This window comes from Mesoplodon mirus (genome assembly GCF_964341445.2).
Source record: "Mesoplodon mirus genome assembly, chromosome: X".
In the NCBI taxonomy this organism is placed as follows: domain Eukaryota; kingdom Metazoa; phylum Chordata; class Mammalia; order Artiodactyla; family Ziphiidae; genus Mesoplodon; species Mesoplodon mirus.
The window spans coordinates 98,505,000-98,517,629 of record NC_138981.1 but is presented as its reverse complement, the minus strand read 5'-3'; the positions used below and the strand labels follow the sequence as shown (position 1 = coordinate 98,517,629).

The following is a 12,630-nucleotide window of genomic DNA, read 5'->3' as shown; positions in this document are numbered from 1 at the left end:
CATGATAAGCTAATACATAACTCTGCAGGATTACTTAAGCCTTTTTTTCTAGCTGTGCAAAAGCCTTGGAGATAAAAAGATAAATAAAAATTAGAAATATTTGGACTAAATCTTTGCATAGTAATCAGTAATATGGTAATAAAGTTTCTCTAAAAGATGGCATACCAAATTAAATCAGGAAAAATTCACAGTAAACAAAAAATTTTATCTTAATAATCTGACCTCTGAATCATTGAATTGGTATATAACTGTAAGGGAAAGCTCTCTGCAAATTCAGGTTGATAGACTAAGCAAACTCTTCCTTGGAGTGGCCAATGAGAAGGAAGAAATGATTTAACAATTTGAAGATGGTGTAATTTGGCCTTCTAATATGGTGAGTCACAGTCCATGGCTTAGTCAGTTCAGGATGCTATAATAAAGTACAACAGAATAGGTGGCTCATAAACAACAGAAATGTGTTTCTCACAGTTCTGGAGACTGGGATCGGGAGACCAGCTTGGTTGGGTTCTGGTGAGAACACTCTTCTGGGTTGCAGACTGACTTCTTGTATCCTCACATGGTGAAAATAAAGCTGACTGGATCTCTGGCATCTTCTTACAGGGGCACTAATCCCATTTATCAGGGCTCCACTCTCATGAGTTAATTACTCCCTGAAGCTATCCAAGTACTATCACTTTGAGATTAACGTTTCAACATATGAATTTTGGGGAGACACTTTCAGTCCATTGAAATCTACATTTGGGCTTTAATTTTATAATCACAAAGCCTATTATAATTATTTCTGGTCACTTTGACCAGGGGAATTTACATGATGATCAAGAGGTGAAGTAGCTCTTACTTGTTTTTATCTTCATAATATGATCCTTATTTTATTCTACTATCTGAAATAAAATTTATTCTTAATCATAATCTTTATCTGAGTATGAACTATTAAAAGATAAATGAATGGTAATTCAATTATTTTAGTATAAAGAGCTTCAGGCTTTAATGTATGTTTTAATATTTCATTCAAAAACTAAAATGTCAAAACATGAATATTTTAATTGAAATCTATACACCTTCCCTATTACTCATGATTTCCTGATGAAAAACACTGTACTACCTCTCCCACTCAACTATTAACCAATTATAAATTTAAAACTGTATTTTAATTATTATGAACTGCCTTAAAATATAAATTATTAAATTATATCCCTAGAATTATTAATAATATCTTCTAGATAAACAAATGGAGTTGCCTCACTTTGATATTTTTTTAGATTTCTCTTGGGATTTATAGGGTGGTGGTCCTAATAGTAGCTTCTGAAATAGTGAAGAAGTAAAAAACTCAAAATATTTCATGGGTAGTCAGAAGAACAGAATGTAATAGTATTTTATATATATAAAAATACATATTTTATAAAACTGATATATATATATAACTGATATATATATAACTGATATATATTATATATATCAGTTATATGAATGTGCAGAGAACTATAATTAAACTGATTTGTAAAAGGGGATAATAGCATACATTTGCGGTCATCTTACAAAAAATGATTACTGTGAAATATCTTAACTTCCAGGTAAGTTTCCTATGGATTAAATTTGCATTTAGTTCCTTTTCCTAAGAACTTTTCCTTAGGAAGTATATTCCAAAAAATGGCAAGGGTTACATAATTAAGTAAGTTTGAGAAATGCTTCAAACTAGAGTCACACGTAAGCCAGTTTGGGAAAAGCTGTTGTGAGGAAATGATAGACTTGATATTATAGTTGAAAGAGACCTCTGAAATCTTTTAGAAAAATACATGTATTTTACAGATAAGGAGACAAAGTCCCACAAGAGATAACATATCTCTTCAGCACATAGGCTCATAGTGGCTACTTAAATATTGTCAGATAAATGAATGGGTGAATAAATGATATGGCTAGGGTTAGAACTCAAGGCTCATGTTGCTCTGTCTATTGAACTTTTCAAAGGACTTACATTATTTTTTCTTAAGGACAATGTACTCTTATCACTAGGGTCTTTCATAAATGGAGTTATTAACTGTGTAGCCTTGGGAACATATTCTCTTTAAGAATCAGGATAATACCTCTCTCACAAGGTTATTTATCAGTATTATTTGAGATGTCACAAGTGAAGAAGTGCTAACTACACAATGCACATTAGGATTCAGTAAATATTAGTTTATCTTCATTTCCTTGATAATATTCTCTACAAAAATGATAGTTTATGATAGTATCATCCCATTTGCTGAAAATATGTATTATTAAGATTATAACATAAAAAGCATAAATCATAAGTGTAGAGCTTACTGAATTTTAACAAGGTGAACAAACCTGGGTAATCAGTACCTAGGTTAATAAATGGAACCCCAGAAGACATCTCCATGCACCCTTCTATTCATTAATCCTCAAAGTTATTTTTTATAAATCAGTACATACTCTTCTCTGTTTGACTTTTTATTGCCTTAACATTAGGTTTGTGAGATACATCTATGTTTCTTTGTGTAGTTGTAGAGCATTCTCTGTTTTCCAATGTTTGTAACAATTTATACTCCCACCAGCAGTGCATGAAAGTGTCACCTTTATATTGAAAGTAAAATTATAGCCATGGATTTAAAATAGAGTAACAACATACAAAGCACATTAATTAGAGGCATCAGGTATTAATGAAAGAACACTGGAATGACTGGTTTCTTGGGTTGTAGTGTAGGCTCTTCCAGCAACTCTCTATGTGTTCTTGAAAGAAAAAACCATTAGAGCACAGATTTAACATTTTTGATTCAGGCATTTGAAGGGCTATGGCTCCTCTCTTTAGAAAAATAAATAACTCATATATAAGCACAAAGATATATATAATTTTGGGGGTAGAAGTCATAGAGCCCATAATGGGGGTGGTGATTGGATCTCATCATGAATTATGGTTAATAATATCTGAACTAAGGCACAAAATGGCTGAGTAGAAAGATCCTGGACTTGTCTCCTCCCAAGGACATGCCAAAATTACAACTACATGCAGAGAAACTAACTCTGAGAATGACCTGAAGACTAGAAGAAAAGATTTTCCACAACTAAAGATAAAAAGGAAAAGCCATGAAATGTGGTCTGGCCAGGACCTACACCATCACCCACCACTGTGACCCATAGGTGGAAGATATATCATAGCCTTGGAGGTTCCCCATGAAAGCCTAGGGCTCCAACCTCACATTGAGCTCCCCAGCCCAGGGAACATGCACTGGGAAGATGAGCCCCCATAACATTTAGCTTTGAAAACCAGTGGGGCTTATGTCTGGGAGAGCTGGAGGGCTGTAGGAAGCTGAGATTCCACTCTTAATGAGTGCATGCAAAAACTCATTTTCTCCAAGTCCCAGCATAGAAGAAGCTTTTGTAAAGCATCTGGATCATATGTGGTGATTCACTGACTAATTTTAGAGTGTGTGCATGAGGGGCAGGGATCTGTTAGAACTTTCTATGGGTAAAGAGGTGGGGGGCAGCAGGTTTTTTGTGTTGTTTGTTTGTGGCTCACCCTCTACCTAGCTGGCCCAGTACTGGCAGGCATCATTGCTGACTCTTACCATCTAACCTATAGCACTGCTTGACCTGCCCTGAACTCAACTGCAGATCTGACACAGCTAGTGCTCCTCCAAAGTGGCCCACTTACCCTGCCAGACTGAGTAGCCATATTCTGCCAGCAGTGGAGCCCTCCAAAGCATCCCTGTGCCCCACCAGTCACAGTGGTCACCCTTTGCTAGCAGTGGAGCCCTTCTAAAACAGCCACTCACCCTGCTAGACCTGGTATACACCCTTGGCCCCACCAGCGTCCCCACAAAGTGGCTCCCAACCTGGGAGCTGACCCTGTACACAAGAGCATCAGAGATAGTTGTGACCAGACCCAGAGCGAGGGCCAGACCTGCATGCTAGTGCACCAGCAACAAGGCAGCTCAACCACAACAGGAGGACACATGCAGCCCACATAGGGGAAATCCTGGAGCACCTGGCTCTCATGACTAGATGAGACCATGCTACTGGGCCCCACATGACACCTGCTGCACAAACAACTCTTTCAAGACTGGGAGACATAGCTGATCTACTAATATGTAGGAACGAACACAGAGAGTTAGGCAAAATAAGAAGACAAGGGAATATATTCCAAATGAATGAACAAGATAAAACCTCAGGAAAAGAACTAAATAAAATGGAGAAAACCAACCTTCTAGATAAGGAGTTGAAAGTAAAGGTCATAAAGATATTCACCAAACTCAGGAAAAGAGTGGAGAAAGAGAATTTCAACAAAGAGATAGAAAATATAAAAATAACCTATCAGGGCTTCCCTGGTGATGCAGTGGTTGAGAATCTGCCTGCTAATGCAGGGGACACGGGTCCGAGCCCTGGTCTGGGAGGATCCCACATGCCGTGGAGCAACTAGGCCCGTGAGCCACAACTACTGAGCCTGCACATCTGGAGCCTGTGCTCCACAACAAGAGAGGCCACGATAGTGAGAGTCCTGCTCACCATGATGAAGAGTGGCCCCCGCTTGCCACAACTAGAGAAAGCCCTCACACAGAAACGAAGATGCAACACAGCAAAAATAAATAAATTAATTAATAAACTCCTACCCCCAACATCTTCTGTAAAAATAATAATAATAATAATAGCCTATCAGAGCTGAAGAATACAATAACTGAAGTGAAAAATACACTAGAGGGAACCAACAGCAGATTAGATGATGCAGGAGAAAGGATCAGCAGTAGGAAGACAGGCTAGTGAAATCATGCATTGGAACAGCAGAAAGTAAAAAAATGAGGATAGTTTAAGGGACCTCTTGGACAATATCAAGAGTACTAATATTCATATTACAGCAGTCCCAGAAAGAAAAGAGAGAAAGGGACAGAAAACCTATTTGAGGAAATAATGCCTGAAAACTTTCCTAACCTAATCTATGTCCAGAAAGCACAGAGAGTCCCAAACAAGATGAACCTAAAGAGACCAACATGTAGACACATTATAATTAACATGTCAAAAATTAAAGATAAACAGAGAATCTTAAAAGCAGCAAGAAAAAAAGGAACTAGTTACATATAGAGGAGCCCCTATAAGACCATCAGCTGACTTTTCAGCACAGACTTTACAGGCCAGATGGGAGTGGCATGGCATATTCAAAGTACTGAAAGGAAAAAAATACCAAAAACTTACAACCAAGAATATTCTATCTGGCAAGGTTATCCTTCATAATCGAAGGAGATAAAGAGTTTCCCAGGGACTTCCCTGGTGGCGCAGTGGTTAAGTGTCCACCTGTCAATGCAGGGGACACGGGTTCAAGCCCTGGTCTGGGAAGATCCCACATGCCATGGAGCAAGTAAGCCGGTGTGCCACAACTGCTGTAGCCTGCATGCCTAGAGCCCATGCTCCGCAACAAGAGAAGCCACCGCAATGAGAAGCCCATGCACCGCAACAGAAAGCAGCCCCTGCTCGCTGCAACTAGAGAAAGTCTGCACACAGCAATGAAGACCCAACGCAGCCAAAAATAAACAATAAAATAAATAAATAAATTTAAAAAAGTTTCCCAGATAAGCAAAAGCTAAAGGAGCTTATCACTATTAAACTGCCCTCACAAGAAATGTTAAAAGGACATCTTCAAGCAGAAAAGACTGTAAGTAGAAATGTTAAAAAATTATGAAAAAAAGTCTCACCAGTAAAAGCAAAAATATAGGTAGTGGATCAACCAACTATAGTGCTCGTATGAACATTAACAGGCAAAATTAGTAAATGTATATACATCTATAATAATTAAGGGATACACAAAATAAAAAGATATAAAAAATGACATCAAAAGCATAAAATGTGTTGGGAGTAAAAATGTAGTGCTTTTAGAATGCACTCAAACATAAATAACCATGTAAGCATCAACCTAAAATAGACTGCTATATACACATGTTGTTATATAAGAACCTCATGGTAACCACAAAACAAAAAACAATAATAGATACACATAACATAAAGAGACAGGAGTATAAACATGATACTAAAGAAAGTCATCATAAGAGATTATTACAAAAAATTATACACCATCAAATTGGACAGCCTAAACAAAATGGATAAATTCCTAGAAATATACAATCTTTCAAGACTGAATCAGGAAAAAATAGAAAATCTGATCAGACTAATTACTAGTAATGAAATTGAATCAGTAATCAAAAAATTCCCAACAAACAAAAGTCCAGGACCAGATGGCTTCATGGGTAAGTTCTACCAAACATTTAAAGAAGACTTAATACCTATCCTTCTCAAACTATTCCAAACAATTGAAGAGGAAGGAGCACTTTCAAACTCATTCTACAAGGGTCGTGTTACCTGATTACAAAACCAAAGACACTACAAAAAAAAAAAAAAAAGAAAATTACAGGCCAATACCCCTGATGAACATAGATGAAAAAAATCCTCAGTGAAATATTGGCAAACTGAAGTCAACAATATTAAAAGGATCATATACCATGATCATGTAGGATTTATTCCAGGGATATAAGGATGTTTCCATATTTGCAAATCAATGTGATAAATCACATTAACAAAACAAAGGATAAAAATCATGATTATTTCAACAGATGCAGAAAAAGCTTTTGACAACATTCAACATCCATTTATGATAACTCTCAGCAAAGTGGGCACAGAGGGAACATACCTCAACATAATAAAGGCCATATATCACAAATCTTCAGCTAACATTATGCTCAAAGATGCAAATTTGAAAAGTATTTCCTCTAAGATCAGGATCAAGACAAGGATGCCCACTCTTGCCACTTTTATTTGACATAGTATTGGAAATCCTAGCCACAGCAGTCAGATGATAAAAAGAAATAAAAACCATCCAAGTTGGAAAAGAAGAAGTAAAACTGTCACTGTTTGCAGATGATGGGATACTATATATAGAAAATCCTATAGACCAGCAAAAAAAAAAAAAAATTAGAACTAATAAATGAATTCAGAAAAGTCGCAGGGTACAAAATTAATATACAGAAATCTGTAGCCTTTCTATACCCTAATAATCATCTATCAAAAAGAGAAATTAAGAAACAATGCTACTTACAATTGTGTCAAAAAGAATAAATAGGAATAAATTTAAACAAGGAGGTAAAAGACTGTACCCTGAAAACTATAAGACACTGATGAAAGAAGCTGAAGATGACACAAATCAATGGAAAGTCATGCCATGCTCATGGCTTGGAAGAATTAATATTGTTAAAATGACCACAGTACCTAAAGTGATCTATAGATTTAGTGCAATTCTCATCAAAATACAATTTTTAACAACTAGAACAGGTAATCCTAAAATTTGAATGGAATCATAAAAGATCCCAAATAGCCAAAGCAATCTTGAGAAAGAAGAACAAAGCTGGAGATATCATGTGCCCTGATTTCCAACTATACTACAAAGCTATACTAATCAAAACAGTATAGCTCTTACTACACAGAAACAGACACATAGATCAATGGAATAGAATAGAGAGCCCAGAAATCTTTAGTAAATTATGTTGAGATAATTGGACAGCTACATGCAAAAGAATGAAACTCAACCTTTTTCTTACACCATATAGAATAATAAACTCAAAATAGACTAAAGACTTAAATGTTAAACTTAAAACCGTAAAATTCCCAGAAGAAAAAATAGGCAATATACTCCTTGATGTCGATCTTAGCAATATTTTTCTGGATCTGTCTTCTCAGGCCAGGGCAACAAAACCAAAAATAAACAAATAGGACTACACCAAAGTGAAAAGATTTTGCATGGTGAAGGAAACCATCAATGTAACTAAAGGCAACCTACTGAATGATAGAAAATATTTGCAAATGATGTATCTGATAATGGGTTAATACACAAATTATATAAAGGATTCACACCACTCAATATCAACAGAACAAACAATCTGATTATAAAATAGGCAGAGGACTTGTATAGACATTTCTCAAAAGATGACATACAGATGGTTCACAGACACATTAAAAGATGTTCAACATCACTATCAGAGAAATGCAAGTAAAAACCAAAATGAGATATCACCTCACACCTATCAGAATGGCTGTCATCAAAAAGACAAAAAATAACAAGTGTTGGTGAGTGAAGAAAAGAGACCCCTTGTACACTGTTGCTGGGAATGTAAATTGGTGCAGCCATTACGGAAAATTTTTTGAGGAACCTCTATACTGTGGAGGTTCCTCAAAAAATTAAAAATGGAACAACCATATGATCCAGCAATTCCACTTCTGGGTATTTACCTGAAGAAAACAAAACCACTAGTTTGAAAAGATACATGCCTCCCTATGTTCATTGCAGCATGATTTACAATAGCTGGAAACAAGGAAGCAATCTACGTAGCCATTGATATTTGAATGGATAAAGAAGATTACACGCACACACAAACATAGACATGGGAATATTACTCAGCCATAAAAAAGAATGAAATCTGGCCATCTGAAACAATATGGATAGACCTAGAGGGTATTATGCTAAGTGAAATAAGTTAGAGAATACAATATTATCTCACTTATATATGGAATCTAAAAAGAAAACGAACAGAAATAGACTTATAAATACAGAGAGCAAACTGGTGGTTTCCAGAGGGGAGGGGAGTGAAGGGTTGGGCGAAATACGTGAAGGGAATTAAGAGATACAAACTTCCAGTTATAAAATATAAAATATATAAGGCACAGGATATAACATATAACATATGGAATACAATAAATAATACTGTAATAATTTTGTATAGTGAAAGACAGTTACTGGACTTGTCATGGTGATTATTTTATAATATACTTGGTTGTCCCATCACTATGTTGTGCAGCTTAAACTAAAAATATTGGAAGTCAACTATACTTCAATAATAAAAAAATGAATAAAAATTATCTGAACTAGATACTCCAAGTCTCTTCCAGTGGCAATAATAATATATATATATTTAAAAAGCCAATATATCAAGTATTATTTAAGGTTATATTTCAAACATATATCTGCTATAAAATGTTTCCAAGGTAAATTGTAACTAACGGTGCCAGCAGTGGTAAATATTTCCGAACTAGCCGTCATTTAAAAAAATCGATTTAAATCATACTAAACAAATACGTTTATGAAGTCATTAAAACCCAACTGATACTGAGAAAACCATAATTCAAAAAGAGACATGTACCAAAATGTTCATTGCAGCTGTATTCACAGTAGCCCAGAGCTGGAAACAACCTAAGTGTCCATCATCGGATGAATGGATAAAGAAGTTGTGGCACATATTTACAATGGAATATTACTCAGCCATAAAAAGAAACGAAACTGAGCTATTTGTAATGAGGTGGATAGACCTAGAGTCTGTCATACAGAGTGAAGTAAGTCAGAAAGAGAAAGACAAATACCATATGCTAACACATATATACGGAATTAAAAAAAAAATGTCATGAAGAACCTAGGGGTAAAACGGGAATAAAGACACAGACCTACTTGAGAATGGACTTGAGGATATGGGGAGGGGGAAGGGTAAGCTGTGACAAAGCGAAAGAGAGGCATGGACATATATACACTACCAAACGTAAGGTAGATAGATAGTGGGAAGCAGCCGCAGAGCACAGGGAGATCAGCTCGGTGCTTTGTGACCGCCTGGAGGGGTGGGATGGGGAGGGTGGGAGGGAGGGAGATGCATGAGGGAAGGGATGTGGGAACAGATGTATATGTATGACTGATTCACTTTGTTATAAAGCAGAAACTAAAAAAAAAAAAAACCCAACTGATAAAAACCTAAAACATAGATAATACTGTACTGTTATTACTGAACGTCAACTTATGCCATCATTTCAATAAAATTATGAGGGCATGGAAATAACCAGGTTTTTAAAATCTTTTGAAATTATCAATTTTTTTAAAAAACTGGATTTGATATTGTTTCAAACCAAGGAAAATATAACATTCTTTACATGAATGCTACTGACTGGGTATTTCTACAGAAGTCCCTTATGATATATTTAATAGAAAATTTCTCTGGTAACAGTATTGGCCTTTGTTTATTATATACTTTACTATGCAAATATTCCCTTTATGAAATCACTTCTAAGTTTTTCAGTCTAATGTATGTGGAATAATTTGAAAAGAAATCAGAGGTCTTATTGCACAGAATTTTACAACACAGTTTTTATATTATTGTCAGCATTTGTCACTCTTTAAGGACTTTAATTGCACATTAAGAGAATGAAAACATTAAAAGCAATATGTCAGCTAACCATCACGTGAGCTGGGATTCATTTGTCTGGTCACCTCATTATCATCCATCTTAATGTTGACAGACAACAGATCTCTAGGAGAAAGGGATGATAGATGGGAAAATACCAAAGGGGAAAAAGTTTGGGATCATAAAATCTGAAACTGAGCTAGAAGGTTGCTGTTGTACTGGGTTGGTTATCTATAGAGGAAACAAGTAGGATAGGGTATAGAGAATCCTGAAAAGAGATGTGATTCCCAAATTTCTGAGTGGAATAATCTCATTTAAAACAGATACCTAGATCTTCTCCGTGAAAACACCAAATGGTGGATGACGCTGGTGCATTTGTCGCCACTGGGGATTACAATGGACATGTTGGTTTGGGTGTCAAGTGCTCAAAGGAGGTAGCCACTGCCATCTCTGGGGTCATCATTTTGGCCAAGCTCCCCACCGTCCCTGTGCAGCGAGGCTACTTGGGTATCAAGATCAGCAAGCCCCATACCATCCCTTGCAAGGTAACTGGCCACTGTGCGTCTGTGCTGGTGCGTATCATCCCTGCCCCCAGGGACACTGGAATGGTCTCAGCCCCTGTGCCCAAGAAGCTACTGATGATGGCCAGAATTGACGACTGCTACACCTCTGCCAGGGGCTGCACCGCCACCCTGGGCAACTTTTGATGCCATTTCCAAGACCTACAGTTATCTCACTTCTGATCTCTGGAGAGATGGATGTTCATCAAGTCTCCATATCAGGAATTCACTACCATCATTTAAAGACCCACATCAGAGTTTCCGTGCAGAGGACACAAGATCCAGCTGTAGCCACCACATAGTTTTATATGAGAAAAATAAAGTGAATTAAGCCATTTAAAATAAACAAACAAACAAACAAACATAAATAAATAAAACAAATACCTAAAAAGAGAACCATATCCTCCTTTTGCAGAACAGTAAGAATAATCTGCATCATTATTTCTAGAGTTCAGAAATAGTATATTGCAAGTATCCCCTTGCCCTGTAGTGTTTAATAATAGAATAGATAAATCTAGTTAGGTGCTATCTTACCTGGGAGCTAGTGGCTAGACTATTTGAACTCCCCAGTTCCTTTTTAACAGCAGGACTCTTTATTTTGCTCCTGGGATACAGAATAAACATTGTGCACCTGGAACTGTCAGCAAAAAGCACCTTCAATATTTTTCTATATTAGTGAAAGATAACATTCCTCATGTACAACTGCTAGGACTGCCCATGCTTGCTTTCAAAATAGAACTCTCCAAAGGATCATTCAGACTTCCATCATCTAAAAAATCAACCCTAGAAATCAATAGGAACCAAAAAATAATTTCATGTAAATCTGCTGTGAAAAAAACTCACCATTCATTTTAACCAAGGGAATTTACAAAGCGTTAAATTGTCATGTTTTCTGTCTTACATAGCTTTTGATGATGAAAACATTCCACTGTAAAATTTTCAAAAGTGGATAAATCACTATAAGTATTTAAAAACTTAAAAATAAAAGCTTATAAATAGGTAAATGGGCAAGTGGAATAAACATTAGATGTAATGATAATAAAATTTGTGATTGAACAGTTGATGTCTAAAGGGTTAACAGTCATTCTATTTCAGCACGATGTGTAGTATCAATATATCCTATTATGTTTGAAGATTATGCATATTTCATATGATACATATATGTACGATACATATAGGAACAAAGACTTAATTTGGCCTCAAGCTGACTCTCCATTCTTAAACATTACTATATCTGTTCTTACTATTCCCCTTGTTCCAGCCACACTGGTCAAAAACTGTATATTTTAGAATATGTCCTATTTTCCTATCTATGCTTTTGTTTATATTTTGTTCTCACTGTAAGATGCTTTCCCTCTAGGATTCCCGCCTTCCATGCTAATCTGTCTTATTTCCTTATGGTTTACATACTCATTTAAGTATTTTTTTCTACTTCAGTAAACATTTATTGAGAACCTACTTTGTACAAGGTAATTTTGAAACTTCTGGAGATATATTGAAAAGAAAGTATTTTTTCCATAATAGAAAGTAGAGTCTAGTGAGGGAGAGAGACATGAAAAACATGAAAATAAAAATGTAAACATATTCTAGGAAGGAAAAAAAAAGCTAGGTGTAATATGGGAGAGCAATTTTGTGACGTACTTTAGGTTGGATGATCAGGAAAAGCCCCAGAAATATGAATAAGGCACCAACCAAGTGAAATATAAGGGGAAAAATAGGTAGATGGAGTAGCACGTGCAAACTTTCTTAAGTGGGCATATGCTACATGAATTTGAACAGAAACAATAGAAAAGCCAGTGTGACTGCAGTATAGTGAGGGGGAAATGTGGTACAACCTGAGGTGTGAGAGATGGACAACCATCAAGTCATATAAGATC

The 12,630-nt window shown here is 36.0% G+C and overlaps 1 pseudogene across 1 annotated transcript; it reads left to right on the top strand.

Annotated features, from left to right (window-relative positions):
* The first annotated feature begins 10,546 nt into the window (after window positions 1-10,546).
* Window positions 10,547-11,075, top strand: LOC309796978 (small ribosomal subunit protein uS5-like; annotated as a pseudogene). Its single transcript has one exon. The product of its transcript is annotated as a small ribosomal subunit protein uS5-like (transcript).
* The last annotated feature ends 1,555 nt before the right edge of the window (window positions 11,076-12,630 follow it).